We start from the raw sequence: 21,060 nt of genomic DNA, 5'->3' as shown, positions 1-21,060 counted from the left end.
ATATGGATGGATGGATGGATGGATGGATGGATGGATGGATGGATGGTTGGATGGATGGTTGGATGGTTGGATGGTTGGATGGTTGGATGGTTGGATGGTTGGATGGATGGTTGGATGGGTGGGTGGATGGGTGGTTGGATGGGTGGATGGATGGATGGATGGTTGGATGGATGGATGGATGGATGGATGGATGGATGGATGGATGGATGGATGGTTGGATAGGTGGATGGTTGGATGGTTGGATGGATGGTTGGATGGGTGGGTGGATGGGTGGATGGATGGATGGATGGATGGTTGGATGGGTGGATGGATGGTTGGATGGATGGATGGATGGATGGATGGATGGATGGATGGTTGGATGATTGGATGGATGGATGGATGGATGGTTGGATGATTGGATGGATGGGTGGATGGGTGGGTGGGTGGGTGGATGGATGGATGGATGGTTGCATCTCTCACACCTTGCCATCCTTCCTCCAGCATGCTGAATTGTAGGCTCACATCAAAGGATCCCAGAGTAGTTACTCCAAAGTGACATAATTGTATGCATCAGGATGGCCTACATTTCTTGGGCACTTTGACTCAAACTAGGGTCCAAGACAGCTGGTATCTCTTAAAGTCGATCCTCTTCTGGTAAGAAAGCTGTATCAAGGAAGAGCTCTATTACTAGAAATTGCCAGGGCTGAGGGCGCATATTTGGCAGCCTCCAGCAGCAGGAAGGCGGAGAAGACGCTGCTCTGCCATCCTTGTGCCACTAGAGGGCAGGGCAGAAAAGCAGCAGGAGCTCGGAGGGGGGTAGCTCAGCACTTCAGCAGCTGGGGCGAGGTGGGTAGCTCTTAATAAAACAAGCACAGAATAAAGTATCCAACGAGGAATGTTCCTTTAGAAATTTACTAGGAGAAGAGTAGAAACGAAAGGTAAAAGGTGAGATTTGCTTCAAACAACTTTGAGTAATGAGGCTTTCTTGCAGTAAGCGGGACAGCAGGCTCCGTTAGAGATACGGAGAGAAGGGAATTTGGAGGTTCTTTGAAAAAGTGGTTTACCTGAGTAGAAACATGGCACGTGTCCGTTTCACGGATCGAAAACTAGCTGCCCCGGGGGCGACGGTGGCTTTCCCAGATGCCCTGAAACACTTCCCATAATCGCACACGTGCACGGATTTCCTGCGGCAAACTCAAGAGGGAACCGTGGAGACCCGGGTTTGTTTCCCAGGAGAACCTGCCCAGGAACCCAACCACAGGTGGGCTACACAGACAGGGGCGTCAGTAGAGACAGAGCCGCGTTCAACCCTCCGCGTTTCATCTCTGATGGAAAGAAAGTACTTTCAGGGAAGGCTTCCTGCGATCACATATTTTATATTCCTAGTTTGTAATGCCAGAGCTTCTTCTGGCCTTTATTGAACCTACTCCCCACCCCACCCCCCCACCTCCAGCATGGCGCTTTCATAAGAGAGAATCACAAGCAAGAAAAAAATGGGTCCTGCCTCCCAAAGAGTTTCGCCAGTGTCCTGGAGAAGCTGGGAAGTGTTTCGGTCAGGGTGGCCTGCCCCAGTTCCAGGAGGGGTTACTTACTAATGTATGGGAAAGGTGTAGGGGCCCCACGAGAGACAGCCCAGAAAGTAACACAGACAAAGCATTAGCAGCCGGGCGCAGGGAGGAGTGGAGATGAAGGTGCTGATGGAGAGAGTCATGGAGAGGCCACCTTGGGAGGAGTGGTGACATAGGTTGCAGGCAGCTTCAGGTGCTGGGACTAGAGCCATGCCGAGGGCTTGGGCTTCTCTGTGACACTGGAGACATCCTAACTGGGTACACAGTGTTCTGCCAAAGAAGAGGAAACGCTTCTTTTTTTTTTTTTTTAAGATTTTATTTATTTGACAGAGAGAGAGACAGTGAGAGAGGGAACACAAGCAGGGGGAGGGGGAGAGGGAGAAGCGGGCCTCCTGCGGGCGGAGCAGGGAGCCCGATGCGGGGCTCGATCCCAGGACCCTGGGATCATGACCTGAGCCGAAGGCAGTCGCTTAACCGACTGAGCCACCCAGGCGCCCCAAGAGGAAACGCTTCTTGTAAAAAAGAAGATTCAGATACCAACAAAGAAGATTTAGTCATGACTGAAGTGCACAGGTTAAGTAACTGCTTCGTGGTGGTCCAGGAAATGATCTTGGTCACTAAATCAGGATGTCAAGTCTGGGAGGACTTACTGCTAAAGACCCACATAGCTTTCCTAGAAGGGAAAATGAAGGCTAATGTGGAAAATGGAGGTTTCCTGCGCACCTCCATCTTTAAAAAACTACAATTTCTGAAGGATTACTATGTGATCACAGCACTAATTACATTATATATATAATCTCATCGATGGTCACAACAATCCCGTAATCTAGGTGCTGTTTGTTCCATTTTGGCTCAGAGAAGTCAATTTACTTTCCCAAGGACACATAACTGGTAAAATCTATAGCTTGAAATCAAATATAGGAAGGTTTACTTCCAAAACCAAGAACTTTTTTTTTTTTTTTGGCCACAAAAGTCATCTAAAAACTTATCTGAAAATGCTATTTCCCTCTGAGGTTTTCAGGCTAGGCCAAAATACCGTTGTGTAAGGGTCCTAAAGTTTTTATTCTCTTTTATTGTAAAGTCATGATTCATACAGTTAGACCTTCTCAGTGGCGAATTGTTTCTTATATACTATTAAGTGAAAAAAAAAGGTGCAGAACAACATAATGGCTTTTGTGCAAAAATGTGTATGAATGCAAATAGATACCTATTTTAGGATATATGCTTTTTTGAGGTATCGTTGACATATAGCATTATATTAGTTCCAGGCATACAAAATAATGATTTGATATTTACATATATTGTGAAATGGTCACCATTATAAGTCTAGTTACCGTCCATCACCACACAGTTATAAAAAAAATTATTTCTTGTGATGAGGACTTTTAAGATCTACTTTCTTAGCAACTTTCAAATACGCAGTACAGTATTGTTAATCAGAGTCGCCAGGCTCTACTAGGATATCTGCTTTTTTATCATGAAATATTGGAGATAAAAAGAGGATGAAGTATAGGAGAATCTTTTCACCTTTCATTTTGTACAGTTCTGTACAGATTATAAGAGAGTTGAGTGCATGGAGATGTCGTGGTACATATTTTGGTTTGTTTTTATGCCTCCTTGGACTGAAAAATTGAATTGATATTCATTGTTTTCACAGCTATCTTTTAGAAGTCACTCCTGAAAGGTTTTTCTACAAATTGCTCTTTTAGTAGCTATCTTAAGAAAAGGTAAAGAGAGTGAAAAAGATTTCATGATGAAGTTTCCCTCTCTCAGGATTCTGATAAAGAGTGTCATTTAAATTAATAATTCTGCATATCATCCTCCGCGTGAAAACTCACTGAGTGGCTCCAGACTACCCCAAACAAAGATTTTGTATTTGAACCAAAGCCATATGTATTTGGAGCCCAAATCATCTTGCTTTGAAAAGTCAGAAGAATGACTGATTATAGTACTGAGAGACGGTAAGATCCTGACACACTTTGTGGATTTGGTAACTTTCTACCCTTTGTACATGCAAAAGGAAGAGAGACTTCTTGATCCTATGTTCTTAAAAAATGGCTTTGCTGCTTTCTAAAAGTGTTTCACCTAAATACTCAACTTCAACTGAATTTGCGTTGGAATTTAGAAAATTTGAAGATAGAGTACTTCACATAAGCAAAGTAGTATGTTCTCTTGATTTAAAAAAAGTACAGGGGTGCCTGGGTGGCTCAGTCGTTGGGCATCTGCCTTCAGCTCAGGTCATGATCCCAGAGTCCTGGGATTGAGCCCCACATTGGGCTCCCTGCTCAGCGGGAAGCCTGCTGCTTCTCCCTCTCCAACTCCCCCTGCTTGTGTTCCCTCTCTCGCTGTCTCTCTCTGTCAAATAAATAAATAAAATCTTTTTAAAAAAAAAGAAAGTACAGAACTCTCACTATTCAGTAAGGAGAAATTTTACTAAACCACCCCAGAAAATAAGTTTCACTTGTTAGTAGTCGTACTGCATATGCTGAATACTTTTTTAAAAATTTATCTATATGTTTGAGAGAGAGAGAGAGAGTTGGGGGAGGGGCAGAGGGAGAGAATCTCAAGCCCACTCTCTGCTGAGCGTGGAGCCAACTGGGGGGCTTGATCTGAGGACCCTGGGATCAGGACGTGAGCCAAAAGCAAGATGGCTTAAAGGACTGAAGCCACCCAGGCTGAATACTTTCTAATAGCTATTCTGAATATGAAGTTTGAAGCCTTCTCAGCCAGAGGATATAATTTATAAGACTCCCCTTGAGGCAGAAGTGGAGCTCAGATGTTGGCTGTTAAGCAAACAAAGAACAAACATGGATTCCACCAATGTGTACACTTCCTAAGGAAGCGAAGTTTGGCCTGAGTCCTGCAGGATGAGGAGCAGTTAACAAGGCGAAGGAGGGAGAGAGTGGGAAGTGATGCAGACAGAGCGTCATGTCTGAAGTTTCCAGTCAGGAGGGAATATAGCAGTTACACCAGAAATTGGAAGAAGACCATGGAGCACAGATTGCCAGAGGGACAGGTGACTCCTAAAGACTATTAGAGCATGGCATTGTAGACCATGCAGAATATTTTGGCCTCTGTCCAGAAGCTGATGGGAAATTATTAGAAGGTTGTCAGTGTGTGTGGGAAGGTTCTAAATGAATTGTCAAAAAGGTCAGTTGCCTGATCTCGTTCCTTTGCAAGTAATCCTCTTTCCATCATGGCTGTTGTGTCATACATTCTTATTATGACATGTGTGGTATGGATTAGTGTCCTTCACGAACTGTGGAAAATTCTCCACTGTCAGCCCCTTAAATGTTTCCTCTTTCCCTTTCTAACTTTCTCTTCATCGAGAACTCTAATTGGACCTGTTAGATCTACCTACTCTGTCCTACTTGTTTCTTAACCTCTCCATCAGGTTTTTCCATCTCTTTTTCTGTCTGTGCTGCATTTTGCAAAATTTCTTTAGAACATTCTTTGTTCTTTGTTCTCTGCAAAAATTCTTTGGAACATTGAAACATTCCTTCCAGTTCACCTCCCTTCCTTCCTTCCTTCCTTCCTTCCTTCCTTCCTTCCTTCCTTCCTTCCTTTTCAATTCTAGATGTCCTACTTACTTTTTAAAAATTTACTTGTTCATCCTTTTGGGGTGCCGGGGTGGCTCAGTCGTTAAGCGTCTGCCTTCAGCTCAGGTCATGGTCCCAGGGTCCTGGGATCGAGCCCCACATCGGGCTCCCTGCTCAGCAGGAAGCCTGCTTCTCCCTCTCCCCCTCGCCCTGCTTGTGTTCCCTCTCTCGCTGTGTCTCTCTCTGTCAAATAAAATCTTAAAAAAAATTTATTTGTTCATCCTTTTAATTATCCTTTTCACTGCTCATATTATCTAACTTTTCCTCAAATTTTTATTAGAACTTTTTATTTTGTGATAATTGTAGATTCTCATGTAGTTATGAGGAGTAATACAGGGAAATCCCACGTATTGTTTACCCGGTTTCCTCCAATGGTAACATCTTGCAAAACTGTAGTGGAGTGTCACAACAGGAACTTAATTAAAAAAAAAAAACACAAACATATTATATTGCCTTTTAATATTCTGTGTCTGATAAGGCCAACAACAGAAAAGTCTTTGTAAGTTTTTTTTTTACAATTTTTTTTTGAAGATTGTATTTATTTATTTTAGAGAGATTGGGAGAGAGAGAGTACACATGAATGGTGGGGAGGGGCAGAGGCAGAGAATTTCAAGCAGACTCCCCACTGAGCGTGGAGCCCATCACCAGGCTTGATCTCAAGATCCTGAGATCATGACCTGAGCTGAAACCAAGAGTCAGAGGCTTAACTGACCGAGCCACCCAGGTGCCCCCTGGTTTTTTTTTTTTTTTTTTTTTTTTTTTACAATTTTCTTATTTCTGTTGGTTCTTGTTCATGGTGGCTTGCTTCCTTGTGTAGTATATGATTTGTGATGATGAACTGTTTTTACCTGGTTCTGTAAGTAGGATTGATGTTAGCCCTTGGATTGAAGTTGGATTCCATCAGATAGGCCTTGTCTTGGATTCTGGCCAGCTCCTTGGGGGTACTACCAACCCAAGTCTCCTTTACACTAAATTCCTGGCTGGAGGTATTTTGGAATGACCCAGACAGTATGAATTTCAGCTGCAAACCCCCATGAAGGCTGTGTGGTGGCTGTTTAGAAATGTGGTCTGCTGGAGATGGTGGGAGTTGGGCTCCCATGTAGTTCACGCCACAAGGGATTGCATAGGGCAGTGAGATTAGAAGAGCCCCTTACTGGATTTAATGCTCTGCTGTTACTGTCTTAAAATTCTTAATAATTTTGAATGAGGTGCCCTGCATTTTCATTTTGCACTGAGCCCCATAAATTATGAAGCTGGTCATGGAAGGGGTTTGGCTCTTTACAGAACCCAGCTTTATAGGCTGATATCTCCTATTTTATGGGGCTTTTTTTTTTCTTGTACTCCGTAACTGGCAATTTCCTTAAACCTCAAAACTCATACTTACTGGTTTGGGAAGAGCAGCTTCTGTGTTCTTCTCACTCCATGTTCCTATTATAGGTTTTGTCCTGAATACACTTTACTTTTTTCCCAGGTCATCAATGCTTTTGAGAAGATTATTTAAAATATATATTTTTTCATTTCAGTGGGAGATTGAAATCAGGTACATAGTCTCAAATGCTGCTGGAGCCCTGCTGGGCAGTGCCCCAGTGCTGACCCCATTTCCCCTTGGAAAAGTCCTCCTGGGTGCACTCCTCCACTCATAGAATTGCCAGCCTCCTTCCAGATCATGCTCCATCCCTTCCTCTTTCAAACTCCAGCTCTGGGCAATCCCAATTTGATCTGTAGGGCCAGCACCAACTATTTCTTCTCCTATATATTGGTTAAGGCACAGAGCCCATCCCCTGATTCCTTTGGGGTTTAGCTCTTTTGATTCTCAGTAAGCCTTTCTTCTCTCAAAAGTCTCTGGTTTTGCAAATCCAAAGCTCTTTAAAAAAATCTGTGTTGTGAAAATTTTAAATATGTTTAGAACTTGAAAAGAGATAAACACTGTTTTGTTTTTTCTTTCCCTTTGCTTTCCTGCTGTAACAATCCTGATCCTTCCTTGGGGAAAGGCCACCTCTGAGTCAGTGGGGGTGCTGAGTGTGGAGCGCAAGGGAACAACAAAGCAAACCTTGCTCTAGGACTCCCGATGCACACATGGCTTGAGTTCTGGGGGTCTCTGAGACCAGTTCCCCAGCTGGACTTCCTAGTTATAGGAGCAAATAAATTCAGATTTGGGCTGTAAGAAGTTTGAGTTGAATTTCTTACCTTACAAATGAAAGACTCTCAACTAATCCAGTGGTTAACCAGATGTTGGACAGCTCTGAACCCCTTTCTCGAGAAGTTAAGAGTGGGGTCCCAGCGAGCTCCAATGTCTATTTATGTGGTGGAAAATAGCAACAAGCAAAGCCAATTTGGGATACTTAAAGTATGATTTTAGATTTAGCTTGCATTTCAAAAGAGAGGAAATGTCCAAAGGTCGAGCACTAGAAATACAAGTCAGTGGTACTTCCTGGAACAAATATGGTCCACCAGTTGGTGGCAGCCTAGCTCTACATCAGGTACTTCAGGCCATTTGTGGGCTGCACCTAGTGATGGCTGAGATCTCTGGGAACCAGTAAGAGTTCTTTAAGATGGGATGGGCTGTACTTCTCATTCCTGCTTTCAACTTGGATAAGCTGTGTTTATCCATTTTATTAGAAGCACTATCTTAAGTAAAAGTTAAAGGAAAAAGCATCAGCAAAGCATTGCTTTTTTTGTGTGTGCATCTTAAAATCCGTGTAAATGCTCTGAGAATATTTTCTCAATGCTCAGAACCCTGTTGTTCCACCAGAACTCATTCTCTCTTCTTTTTTCTTTAGCAGACTTGGGACAAAAATTCATTTAAAAAATCTCTTCTTTCCTGACTTTCTGGATAGCCAACACAAGTCCTTCCATTTTTTTCAAGATTTGCTTTCCTTTCATTTCTATTATCTGCTCCAGAGTGAGATCTGCTTCCAGATTTTGAAGGATCCTTCTTATCCTTTGGGTGTTCTGGTGGTTGCTTTGCACCCCTCAAAATAAGCTCCTCCTTGGAAACAAAGGTTCCGTGGCTCCACCTTCCTTGTTTCCCTCAGAGGCACATTTCCTTTTAGTGTTGAATACAGACTCAGGGTGAGAAACAAGCATCCTAAAAGATGCCATAATTGAGAAACATTTGCCATCGTAACCTGCCACCAAGAGGAGTATCTCAGATGCTGGCTAATGGCTGCCTCAGGCCAGGCACCTTGAGGTCATGCTTGGTCCTTAAAGGACTGCCAGGGTGACAGGAGAAAGCCACCGTGGCTCCTGTACCACCCTCTGTGGGTCCTGCTCCAAGGCCACACACAGGGAGGGTGAAAGCACTTTTACAATCAGAAACATTATTTTTGAGGCTAAAAAAATTGGTACAATAGTCCTCCCTTAACCAAGACGCCCAGGTGCCTAAAACTGCAAAAGTACTGAACCCTATAGAGACTGTTTTCTCCTATACATACGTACATATGATAAAGGTTAATTTATAAATTAGGCACAGCAAGGTATTAATAATAATTTATAATAAAACAGGACAAATATAACAATATACTTTAATAAAAGTCAGGTGAATGTGATGTGATCTCTCTCTCTCTCTTTCTCAAAATATCCTATTGTCCTGTACTTACCCTTCTTTTTTTTTTTTTAAGATTTTATTTTTAAGTAATCTCTACCCCCAATGTGGGGCTCGAACTTAAAACCCTGAGATCGAGAGTCACACGCTCCCCTGACTGAGCCAGCCAGGCGCCTGCCCCTCACCCTTCTTTTCATGATGATATAAGAGGATAACATGCCTACATGATGAGATTAAGTGAAGGGAATGCCGTGGGCACTATGGCGTAGCGTTAGGATACTCTTGACCTCCAGACAATACGTCCGAAGGAGGGTCACCGACTCCTGGACCACGGTTGACTGTGGGTGACAAACCGCAGAAGGCAAAACCATGGTAAAGGGGGACTACTGTATACATTTCTTGTGATTACTGATAAATTATATTTATTTCTGCCATCTTCTTTGGTGATCTCTTTGCTATGTTTTTCATGTTTCTTTTTTTTTCTCCTGATGTGTTTCAGATTATTTTTTCACTCTATTTGTACATTACACACTCTACTTTTATTCTTTTAGTGGTTACCTTTAAAATTGTATATAATTTAACAAAGCTCCGAGTAAAATAAAATGCAGATTCTGCTTCCAAAAATATAGGAATCTTAAAATTGTATACCTCTAATCACTCCCTCTTAGTTGGCCTACTATTGTTGTCCAGTATTTTGGCTCTATCTTCTTAATTGGAAAATTGTTATTTTAAAATGGGATACTAAAAATATGTAACATCTCTTTAAGTGTGTATTTCATGGATAGTTATTCTATGTTCTATATCTAAAAATTCCAATATCTGAAATCTTACTGGGGTCTAGAACTGTTTTTTTGTTTGTTTGTTTTGTTTTTGTGGTTCTGGTGAGTCTCACTCATGGTATAATGTTTCCTAAAGCATCTGGTAATTGTTTGTTATAAGCTCAGATTTGAATAACCCGTGGGAGCTTGATGAGGTTATTTCTCTCTGTAGAGGACGTGTATATGTACCAGGACTGACACTAACCTGGGGTCACTTCATTTCTAGGTTTGGGGTATCCCTGACGGGAGCAGGTAGTGTGGATTGGAATCCCAGATCCTCGAAAGGGCAGGCCTCTGATTACAGATCCTTAGAGAAGAAATTGTTATTGTCATTTTTTTTTCCCGTCAGCAGTTTTTTTTGTTTGTCTGTTTGTTTTTGGTGGTGCCTTTTGCTGTGAGGCAGATTTTTTTCCCAGCCTGCCATTTCATTCCACCGAGGATCTTTAGGTGTCTTGGCTGTATGGGGGGGCAGGGAGAGTCTCACGTTTAGCCTTGCTTCCATGGTTTCTGCTTTTTATGTTTAGTTATTTATTTTTTTAAGATTTATTTATTTATTTTAGAGGTGGGGGAGGGGCAGAGGGAGAGAGAATCTCAAGCAGACTTCGCACTGAGCGGGGAGCCCGACATGGTGCTTGATCCCACAACCCTGAGATCATGACCTGAGCTGAAACCAAGAGTCAGATGCTTCACCGACTGCACCACCCAGGTGCCCCTCCGGTTTTTTATTTTTAAGATTTTTGTCCTTTGGGCTTGCCTTCAGATCTTAGAAGTTCAGCAAGGCATGGAAAGGTGTACTTGCTGGAATTTATCCTTCACGTGAACGGTTTGAATGGGATAGCATTTCAGAACATCGCCCTCTCCTCTCTTCTAGTTTCTCCAGCCTGCTCTACACTCCCCTGTCCCTTGGGAGGGCTTTGGGCCTGGAAGCCAACCCTGAGAGGCTGCATCAGTTCACTGAGAACCATGTGGACCACAGCGACCTTGAAATAACCACAGAGCCAAAGCCAAGATGATAAGGAACACTGAAAAACAAAAAGAAGAAGAAGAAAAAAAAAAAAAAAGAGCAAGAAATCTCTAACCTAAAGGGCCAGTGCTCCTCTGAGAAAGGTAAGAATGAAATTGTTACGGAAGCTGGACTGGATCTCCAGGGAAGAACCAAGCAGCACCCGGAGATCTTGGAGGATAGGAGGTTTATTTAACGCCGGCGGGCTCAGAGGAAAGTGGTCTCCAAAGTTCTGAGCCCCGAGCACAAACAAAGGGGGTAATTTATACACTTCTACTTCCGCATACTGGGCACTTTTGGCGCATGCACGAAGTGGGGCAGGGAGAAGAACCCGGAAGAGCCCCCGGGGCAGGGCCTGGGACTCTCGCTAGCTCGGTTGGCCATCTTAGGACACAGATTTCCCTTATCAAAATGACACTTCAGGGGCGCCTGGGTGGCTCAGTTGGTTAGGGGGCTGCCTTTGGCTTGGGTCATGATCCTGGGGTCCTGGGATCAAGCCCCACATCGGGCTCCCTGCTCGGTGGAGAGCCTGCTTCTCCCTCTGCCTCTGCCTGCCTCACTGCCTACTTGTGCTATCTCTCTGTCAAATAAATAAAATCTTTAAAAAAAAAATGACTCTTCAAAACATTTCAAAGATAATCTCATAGATCATATCACAGCATCACCTTACAGCACATAATCAAGAACATCGCATTAGCCACATTATGGGTTTTGTTTTGTCCCCCCACTGTATCAGGTAGAAGCAAAGATCAGAATCGAAGCACTCACTCACCTGGGTTAGTTGAAGTAACAGCAGAAATTGCTAGAAGCCTTCAGCATAGCCACAGGACTCCAGTACTGGAGTCTGGAGTAAGCCTACCCCGCAAAATCCACATCAACACATCAGCCCCATCCTTCTAAACCTTCGTTTCTCCATCCTCAAGGAGCATATGAATCATCGCTGCCTCCAATCGATGACAGGATGGCCAACACATACCTGACATTTTCTGCTAAAACAAATTGTTGCCAATGAGTTGTTATGGCTTTCATAACAGTTTGCTTCCTAAAAACCTTAACCATTGTTCCTATTCCAATTTTCAGGTTTACAAAGTAGAGAGACGATCATAAAATGGCAGTCACATTTTACTGTGATCATACAGTATTGACATTTTTCTAAGAGACGGCAGTTCTGGGGTCAAATGGCATTACTTCAGGTCCAAACAAGTAGGCCCTCTGGGACTTTCAAGATAATAAATGAAAGCCTATATAGGAGGAATTTATTCTGAAAGATAATTACCCTTGTCTAAAAGTCCTCTGTCTTAAAATTAATGAAATTAATGAAATGAAAAGCAACCACTATTTCCAATGTCGCTTTCACCGAAAATAACCAAATAAGAATCATGTGTCACTTCCATGGCATGTGAAGATTGCAAATGACATTATGTAATTTTTTTTAAATAATGAGTCATAAAGTGGTCTCTCTTACATGAGCTGTGCAATGTCCTGGACACTTCTGCTGACACTCAGAAACAGTCTACAATGCCTCGCTCCTCAGGATCACTGGCATCGGAAGAGAATGAGCCCGTCTGACAGTGGGCCTAGTCCAGAGTCAGCAAGACACCAGAGAGGTAACCAATGCCTGGCTGTCCGCCTCAGGAAGCCAGACGGTTCCAGCCATGCCCTGAGATTGGCACACTGACTCAGACAAGTACAAAAGATGTTCTCAGTCACAGAGAGACCTCAAGGTATACACAGGCTCCTAGAGAGGCAAGCATATACCTTCACAGAGTCAGTCTCCTTAGGATAGATCTGGGATTTGGGGGATATCTAGGAACAATTGAAGCCCAACTTAGAGCCTGAACCCAAACCAAAACTAGTGTCTTTCTACACACGCACACACACACACACTCCCAGGTGTGTTAAAGTTCCAATTCCAGTGCTGTTATTTTATGTTTGCCCCTCCACCATCTTTCTCTGCCTCCTCTGTGTCTCCAGAAGCTGACCTTTAGATTGCCTCAGCAGGGTCCCTTGCCCTTTGGCTTCTTGGTTGGTGTGGCCAGTGGAAACACCTGCAGGATATCGGAAATCAGAAAGAGAAAGAGGAAGAGATATTTATTCTCTCTATTTCTTTCCTGTGTTGCCATGGCTCTTCATTCTGTGGTCATAGCTCTGGGCAGGCGATCTGCCTTCTGAGGTTCCCAGCTCTGTCTAGACTTGATAACACATTTATCTCCCTTTGCCCCTTCAGGACAAGAAATATAAAGGCTTTTCCCTTGCTAGCCCCTGGTGCTTCATGTCCTTCATAGTTCCCTAAATTCTGCCCACCCTCCCCCCCAAACATTTCTTAGTTAAATCCTGTGAGGGTGTTGGCTTTCCCTGTTGGTATCCTAACTAATACATATGCCTTCCCAAAGATTTGTGATGGACCCCAGAAAGTCTTATGGTTACATGTTCACTGCTGCCAGGCATTTCTGCTTCTTTGCTTTATAGATCTAAACAAGAAATAACTTCTTTACTGGTTTCTAAACAAAGCAAAATTTAAAACATAACAAGGCATTCCTGAGTATAGTAGAGTTTACTGGAAACTTGGGGGCAATGGGAAGTAGTCCTATCACACGCTATACAGTTAACAAGTTAAAAATCCATGTTAGTCACATGTAGCCAAGTGTTTTAGACCATAGACTCTGGAGTCAACTCTATTGACCAAAAGCCATCTCTACCACTTTCTAGCTGCTGTGTGATCTTGGGTAAGTTACCTAATTTCTCTGGACTCCAATCAATTTCTTCCTCCCTTCCTTCCTTGCTTCCTTCTTTCCTTCCCCCTCTTTTGTAAATCGGGGTGGTCATAGCTCCTACCTCCTAGGGTTGTTGTGAGGATCAAACAAGTTAGTATATAAAAAATTCTTAGACATCTGGCCATAGACATTCCCCAGATTCCTTCTCAGCTGTGTTTCTTGGTTTCTCTCAGGGCTTTTATCAACTTGTACCCTCCTTTTTCCAACTTCCCATTCCCTGCTCCTTCCTTTTGCTTGTTTTCTCCAGGGCCACCCCAAGGGTTGTGGGGATGGAGGGGACAACATTTTTTGCCAGGGCCTTGTCTGTATAAACAACTTGAGTCACTCAAAATCAGCCTGCCAGCCCCACGCTGGCTGCCCAATCTCATGCAGTTCCATGTGAGAAATACTGAGTGAAATAGTGGAGATGATCCACTTGCCAAACCTCCCTTCTGGAACTGGGGCCCAGCGTCAGGGCCTCCAGAAGACCGCATAGGCACAAAGTCCCCCATGCTCCTCAGGGCATCTAGTCAACCACATGTGGGGAGTGGGGGGGGGGGCAGGTAGAGGATCAGAGATTGCCCCAAAAAGGAAGAAAAGGGGCCAGAGCCCATTGGGAACCTAGGACTCTATACAAGTCCTAGTTTGGGCTCAGGACACCCCACCAAGAAGATTCTGCCAACCCCATCAATCCCAGGCACTAGAGGATGACTTAGATGATTTTGAGGAAGTCAGCAGAGATTGGGGCCTCTTGAGGTGCTGGCCTGGTCTTCTCCTTAGTTCCTTCCTCCTGGCTGCCCCAGGGGGTCTTCTGCCTCTATCAGGCAGAGTAATAGAACATTCCATAGTCTCACTCACAGGCTTCCTTCACCTCACCAATCAATGTGCTCTGTGGATGAAGAGGACTTCCAGCTCATGGGACCTAATCTCCTTACAAAGCACTTATAGTGATAAACCTTTGGTAATGACAAATAAGGAAAAATAAGAAGAAACAAATTACCCCTGATTCTACTTCTGTTACCAACCAAGACTGCCTGGCCACATTTAGACATGACAACTTAAACAAACAGATGTAAAAGTGCAGATATAGAAATGTGTTTGTAGTATATAAGACAGGATGCCCAGTGAAATTTGAATGTCAGGTCAACAATGAATCATTTTTTAGTATGTTTGTTTCATGCAGTATCTGAGACATATTTACATTAAAAAAAAATTCTTATTGATCTGAAACTCATATTTAACAGGGCACCCTGTATTTTTATTTGCTAAATCTGACAACCCAAAATACATGACTAGGTGAAGAAAGCAGGTTGTCAAAACTGATGTTTAGATTGATCCCATAAATGTAAAGAAAAATTAATCTATACATAAACACGCTTGCTTAGACACAGACAGACACTCATAGATAAAAAGGCTCTGGAAGACTTTACCAGAGCTAGTACCTCTTGGGTTTAGGAAACAGAAGGGAGGGGAGCTTTTACTTTTCACTTGACGCACTTCTATGTTATTTATTTATTTTTTAAGCATGAGTGTATTTTATGACAAAGTAATTTAAAAGATGTAATGAGGGACGCCTGGCTGGCTCAACCAGGGGAGCAGGCGACTCTTGGTCTCAGGGTCGTGAGTTTGAGCCCCATGTTGGGTATGGCGATCACTTAAATAAATAAACTTTTTAAAAAAAGATGTCATGAATGTAATGTGGGTGAAAATACTGATGAAATAAGTGAAAAAGCAAAATGTATATCTGTATATACAGTATAATCACATCTGTAATTATTAAAAACCCTATATAGGAACATACACTAAAAAAGTTGATGGTTCTAGACACAGTTCTAGGGGCTTCCATGTATAACGTCAGTCCACTCAAATGGTAGGTGTGTGACTCTGCTCTTTGATTTGCTTCCCCTCATTTAGATCACTTCCAGTTTACCTGGGGACAGGGGAAAATTGGAAGTTCACAGAAACAAGAGGGTCTCCTAGGCAAGGCTTTGAGCTGTGAGTTTTTGGAGCAAGTCCAGGGTGACGTGTTTGGTGAGCGCTCTGTTTGTACCATGGTACTACCAAGTGTCCTTGAGAGCTAAATGTTCTCTGAAGAGTTGGAAAACTTGGAAGGCTCTTGACACCATTTTATTTTATTTTTTCATTAAGTTTTTTATCTTAATTCCAGTATTGTTAATACACAGTGTTATATTAGTTTCAGGTATACAACACAGTGATTAAACAATTCTATTCTTTTCTCAGTGCTCACCATGATAAGTGTCCTCTTAATCTCCATCACCTGTTTCACCCATCCCCCCACTCATTTCCCCTCTGGTAACCATCTATTTGTTCTCCATAGTTAAGAGTCTGTTTCTTGGTTTTTCTCTCTCTCTCATTTTTTCCCTTTGCTCATTTGTTTTGTTTCTTAAATTCCATAGATGAGTAAAATCATATGGTATTTGTCTTTCTCTGACTGACTTTATTTCTCTTAACATTATACTCTCTAGCTCCATCCATGTTGTTGCAAATGGCAAGATTTCATTCTTTTTATGGCTGAGTAATATTACATTGTATGTGTGTATGTGTGTGTATATATATATATGTATATATATATCCATTGTGTGTGTGTGTGTGTGTGTGTGTGTGTGTGTGTATATATACACACACCATGTTTTTATCCATTCATCTATCAGTGGACACGGGCTGTTTCCATAGTTTGGCTATTGTAAATAATGCTGCAATAAACATGGGGTGCATGTATCCCTTTGAATTAGTGTTTTTGTATTTTGGGGGTAAATATCCAATAGTGTGATTACTGAACTGTAGGGTAGTTCTAGGTTTAACTTTTTGAGGAAACTCCATACTGTTTTCCGCAGTGGCTGCACCAGTTTGCACTCCCACCAGCAGTGCAAAAGTATTCCTTTTTCTCCACAGCCCCACCAACACTATTTCAACCATTCTGACAGGGGTGAGGTGATATCTCATTGCAGTTTTATTTTGCATTTCTCTGATGATGAGTGATGCTGAGCATCTTTTCATATGTCTGTTGACCATCTAGATATCTTCTTTGAAGAAATGTCTGTTCATGGCTCCTGCCCATTTTTAAATGGAATTATTAGTTTTTTGGATGTTGAGTTGTATCAGTTCTTTATATCTTTTGGATACTAAGCCTTTATTGAATATGCCATTTGCAAATATCTTCCCCCATTCAGGAGATTGCCTTTTAGATTTGTTGATTGTTTCCTTTGCTGTACAGAAGATTTTATTTTGTTGTAGTCCCAATAGTTTACTTTTGCTTTTATTTTCCTTGCTTCAGGAGACATATCTAGAAAGATGTTATTATGGCCAATGTCAGAAAAATTACTGCCTGTGTACTCTTCTAGGATTTTTATGGTTTCAGGTCTTGCATTTAGGTCTTTCATCCATTTTGAATTTATTTTTGTGTGTGGTGTAAGAAACAGGTCCAGTTTTATTCTTTTGCATGTAGCTGTCCTGTTTTCCCAGCACCATTTGTTGAAGAGACCTTTTCTCATTGTGTTTTCTTCCCTCCTTTGTTGAAGATTAATTGATCATATAATTGTGGGTTTATTTCTGGGCTCTCTATTCTGTTCTGTTGATCCATGTGTCTATTTTTTGCCAGTACCACACGCTTTTGATTACTACAGCTTTGTAATATAACTTGAAGTCTGGAATTGTGATAGCTCCAGTTTTATTTTTATTTTTCAAGCTCTGGCTTGGCTTTGGCTATTTGGGGTCTTCTCCAGTTCCATACAAATTTTAGGATTGTTTGCTCTAGGTCTATGAAAAATGCTGCTGGTATTTTGATAGGGATTGCATTAAATGTGTAGATTGGTTTGGATAGTATAGACATTTTAACAATATTTATTCTTCCAACCCAGGAGTATAGAATGTCTTTCCATTTTTTTGTGCCATCTTCAATTTCTTTCATCAGTGTTTTATAGTTTCCAGAATATAGGTCTTTCACCTCTTTGGTTAAGTTTATTCCTGGTATTTTACTATTATTGGTGCAGTTGTAAATGGGATTGTTTTCTTAATTTCACTCTCTGCTGCTTCATTATTAGTGTATAGAAATGCAACAGATTTCTGTACATTTATTCTATATCCTACAACTTTACTGAATTCATTTATAATTCATATATATATATATATATATATATATATATATATAATTTATATATATTCCAGCAGTTTTTTGGTGGAGTCTTTAGGGTTTTCTCCTTAACACCATTTCAAAGGCCTGTGGTTTACTATGAAAATGTTTTAAATTGTGTTCCTAAGATACCAAGGGCTTTGTTATATATAGGAAGCATCGTGTAAAACCAGAACAGATACATCAGGCTGTATCTGATACTGGCAATGTTACATGTTTAACTTAATCTCTATAGATGCCACATAGTTATGAACTTGACCAAATGAGCTTTTTGGTAAAAATCATGCCTTAAAACTTTTCCAATCTGTATGTTTCTCATCCTCCTTGATAACATACTTTCATTTTTTGAATCTTCCAGCCTCCTGCCCCTCAAAATAGGTCGTCAGGCAGACCATTTGTTCCCTTTGATTCTATTTTTAGAGTGGCTTTCCTTTGGGCAGGGTCATTAGAGCAGCTGCAAGGCTGATGTCTGTTCATCTGTGGCAAGAAAAAAAAAAGAAAAGACAAGAACTTTACAAACGAGGGGACACCAACACCCTTCCTGAGCCACAGCAAATGCAGCTCTAAGCAGGCGAGCCCTACTGGTCAAGAGATGTAGGGTCCTTTTCTCCTGACCCAGTTGGTGCTGGATTGAGGGATATTTATAATAAATGTGTGGGCATAAACAAGGAAGAGGACTAATTTATAGCAGTTAACATTAAAAATTACTTTTTTAGGCTACATCATCAGAAAGTATTAAAGAATAGAAGGGAAGAACTAATGTATGCCTTTGCTAGGTTGAGTCAAGGAGGAGTCAAATACATGTTCTGCTCTCAGGGAGTGAAGAGGTTGAGACACAGGGTAGCAAGTGATGAATTTTATATTTAACCCCTAATATTTTTGCATGCCGACCATGTGCCGGCACTCTCCTAAGCACCTGAGCCTATATTAGCTCATCTTCCCAACCACTCTGTGAAGTAGGTTGCTGGGAAAAACAGACAAGAACAGCAAGAATCAAACAATTGCCAGGAGATTGAGTGACATTAAAAATGTGAAATTTCATTTCTTCATTTCCCAGTCATAGGCTACGTAAACTAATTCTAAATACCAGCTAGATGGAAGCTCAGGGGAAAGGAGGACATGTGTCCACTTGCTGGGTCTCCCGTAACCCGACCTGCTCCTTCCTCCTGCCAACAGCAGCCCCGGCAAGCCGCCTGTGCCCCGGTGCTCTGCCCACAGGATCCAAGACCGTTCCGGGCACTTCCCTCAAATGGCCATGAGCAGTGTGTCGGTCGACATTTCTGAGATGCGGGACAGAAGTAAAGGGTCAGTCTGGAGCCAGAGAGGCAGGTAGCCAGTGAATGTTGCTTCATAAGAGGTAACATGTTTAGCTCCAAGTCAAAGTCCACGGTAAGCTATTTTTACCCCTGGCTACCTCAAAGGAACCTTATTTGTGCCCAGAGAGTAACTCAGGCATGGAGAATCTGGCTCACATAACAGGACCTCAAATGGTATTAAAACGCTTTCAACACATGAATGGCTTTAGGGCAGAGTTGTCAGATAATGAGCCCATCCATAGGCCTCCTCTCTCTGGATGGTATTGTTTTTAGATTTTGCTTCCCCGGTAAAGCTGAGCAATAAATTAGGGGCACAGACCCTGCCTCTGGTCCCCGGTATCCTCCAAGGCACGTGGCAGTGCTGGGACACACAGTGCAAGTTCAGTACATCTTGGCTGAATTCATCACTGAGACATAAACGTTAATTCATTATGGTGTGTCCTCATGTTATAAGGGGAATCAAAGACACTAGCGTAGAGGATGTACTCCATTGTTCCTGGTTGGCAGGCAGAGAGTGAAAATTGCCCTTTACACTCTCCCTTCACACTTTCCCCTCCCCCCCGGAGCCCGCCAGCCGTTCTGGAATATCATCATTCATGTAGGGTTACCCCCAGCGAGCCTTTTTAGACAGTGTTTTGTCATGAACTATAAGTAGCAGTGATCCAAAAGAGAGATTAGGGATGAATTTACTCCTCATCCCTTCCCTCGACACAAGCGGTACTGTACAGAAACATGGTGCTTGCTCGTACAGCTGAAGAACACCCCAAACAAGTGCTTTTTCAAGTCGTTCACCCAGCCTGTGGACATTACCCACCAGCAGCACCACATCCATCATTCACGAGGGATCTGTTGAGCAGCCTGCGTGGGCAAGCAGTTGTGGGAGGCACAGGATGAGTAAGATGCAGACATTTCGCCACAGGACTTACAAATCAGCAGGGGTAATAAAACACACAATTGTAATACAAAGCAGGAAGTGATAAAGTGCTGAAAGAAAAGATACACGGTGCTAAAGGATAGGGCATAGGAGTTCTTGCAAGAGAACAACCCCCATGTCTGGGAGTCGAGGGGAAGAATGCCTTAAAGGCACTTGAGCCAGGCCAAGGCAAAAGGTAGGACTTAGCCCTGTGCAGTCAGGACCTCGCAGGGAACCGCAGAAGTCGAGGCACATGGATGTGGTCAGGAAATAGTGAGCAAGGAATGCGGTGTCATCAGCAAGAGGGTCCATCAAGGGGAATAAGCAGAAATTAAAGTTAGACTCCTGTCAGATCAGGAACCATGTCAGATTACAGGTTACACAGTTAGCCTTACTCCAGGGGCCAGTGTTTGGTGCTTAGCAGTGGCATTCAGGCTGTGTTTGAAGAAGTCTGGACCACCGCGGGCCCTCCCAGGAGGCAGCTGCGTGAACCTGGCTCTGGGCGCTTCCCACATGGAGCCAGAGGGCAAGGAGCTTCAGGGCACAGCGCAGAGTGGGGAAGGGTAGAGTGACATCTGGCAGGGCACATGGAAGATGTCCAGCCCAGCAGATCCTATAGCCCCGTGTCACAGGTGAGCAAATGGAGGCATGAGAGATCACCTTGTCTAACGCTGAGTACACTGTCAACGACCAGAGGCAGGATCTGAACTCAGGTGCATCTGACTTCAAAGCTGGTGTTCTTGAATTGTCTTAGCCTTGACCTCCTTGCTGAAGTGTTGACATCCATTTGACAGCACAAGACGTGCAGTTTAATTCCCATGGCACCCGCTCCATTTCAGCAACCAACCTTTGGGTCATGGTGGCGGGGGACCCCGAGTGTTGGAGAATGCTACTGTAAAGTGACAGGCTGGGTCCCAGGCTTGGTACAGAAAAAAGAGAACCCAGAAAGGTGCCAAGCATCCTTAAAATTAATGAAGGGTCTAGGGACTGGAAGATGAAAAAAAAGAAATAATGATTATAATAATTGCATTTGGTAAGTACTAGTCAATATTGAAACACTTTACTTATGTTATCTGAATTTTCACAGCAGCTCATTGAAATGGGTATGATTTAATATTGTCCCTGGCACAGAGACATTCATTAACTTGCCTAAGTTCACACAGCCAAGAGAGTGGCGGAGGCAGGATACAAAGCCAGGTTATTTCCGACTTTAGAGTCTGTGCACAGACCCTTCACAAACCGTTTCTGAAAAATGTCAATAACCCTCAAGAAAAGACATAGACTCCCTAAATATGAAATAAGACTCTTTAGGATTTTGGAGGTTTGTGCTTACTGCAAACTCATATATCCCATAGCTATCTAGAGACGGCTTTTTCCAAGGTAACCATCCATTCTTTATGTCTGGTCAGAGTTTGCT

The 21,060-nt window shown here is 42.7% G+C and overlaps 1 protein-coding gene across 4 annotated transcripts in view; it reads left to right on the top strand.

Moving 5' to 3' along the window:
* Positions 1-21,060, top strand: part of KLHL31 (kelch like family member 31) — a 133,971-nt gene that overhangs the window by 54,107 nt on the left and 58,804 nt on the right. For 2 of the 4 annotated variants that reach the window (XM_073905105.1, XM_073905106.1), the window contains exon 3: positions 10,380-10,615. The exons of the other annotated variants lie outside the window; for them this stretch is intronic. The gene's annotated coding sequence lies outside the window, so the exon portion shown is untranslated. The remainder of the gene's footprint in view (positions 1-10,379; positions 10,616-21,060) is intronic. 4 annotated transcript variants of the gene reach the window in all.

This window comes from Callorhinus ursinus, unplaced genomic scaffold (genome assembly GCF_003265705.2).
Source record: "Callorhinus ursinus isolate GAN/ISIS: 27379988/994484 unplaced genomic scaffold, GSC_fseal_2.0 scaffold22, whole genome shotgun sequence".
Lineage (NCBI taxonomy): Eukaryota > Metazoa > Chordata > Mammalia > Carnivora > Otariidae > Callorhinus > Callorhinus ursinus.
This window is presented reverse-complemented; position numbering and strand designations above follow the sequence as displayed.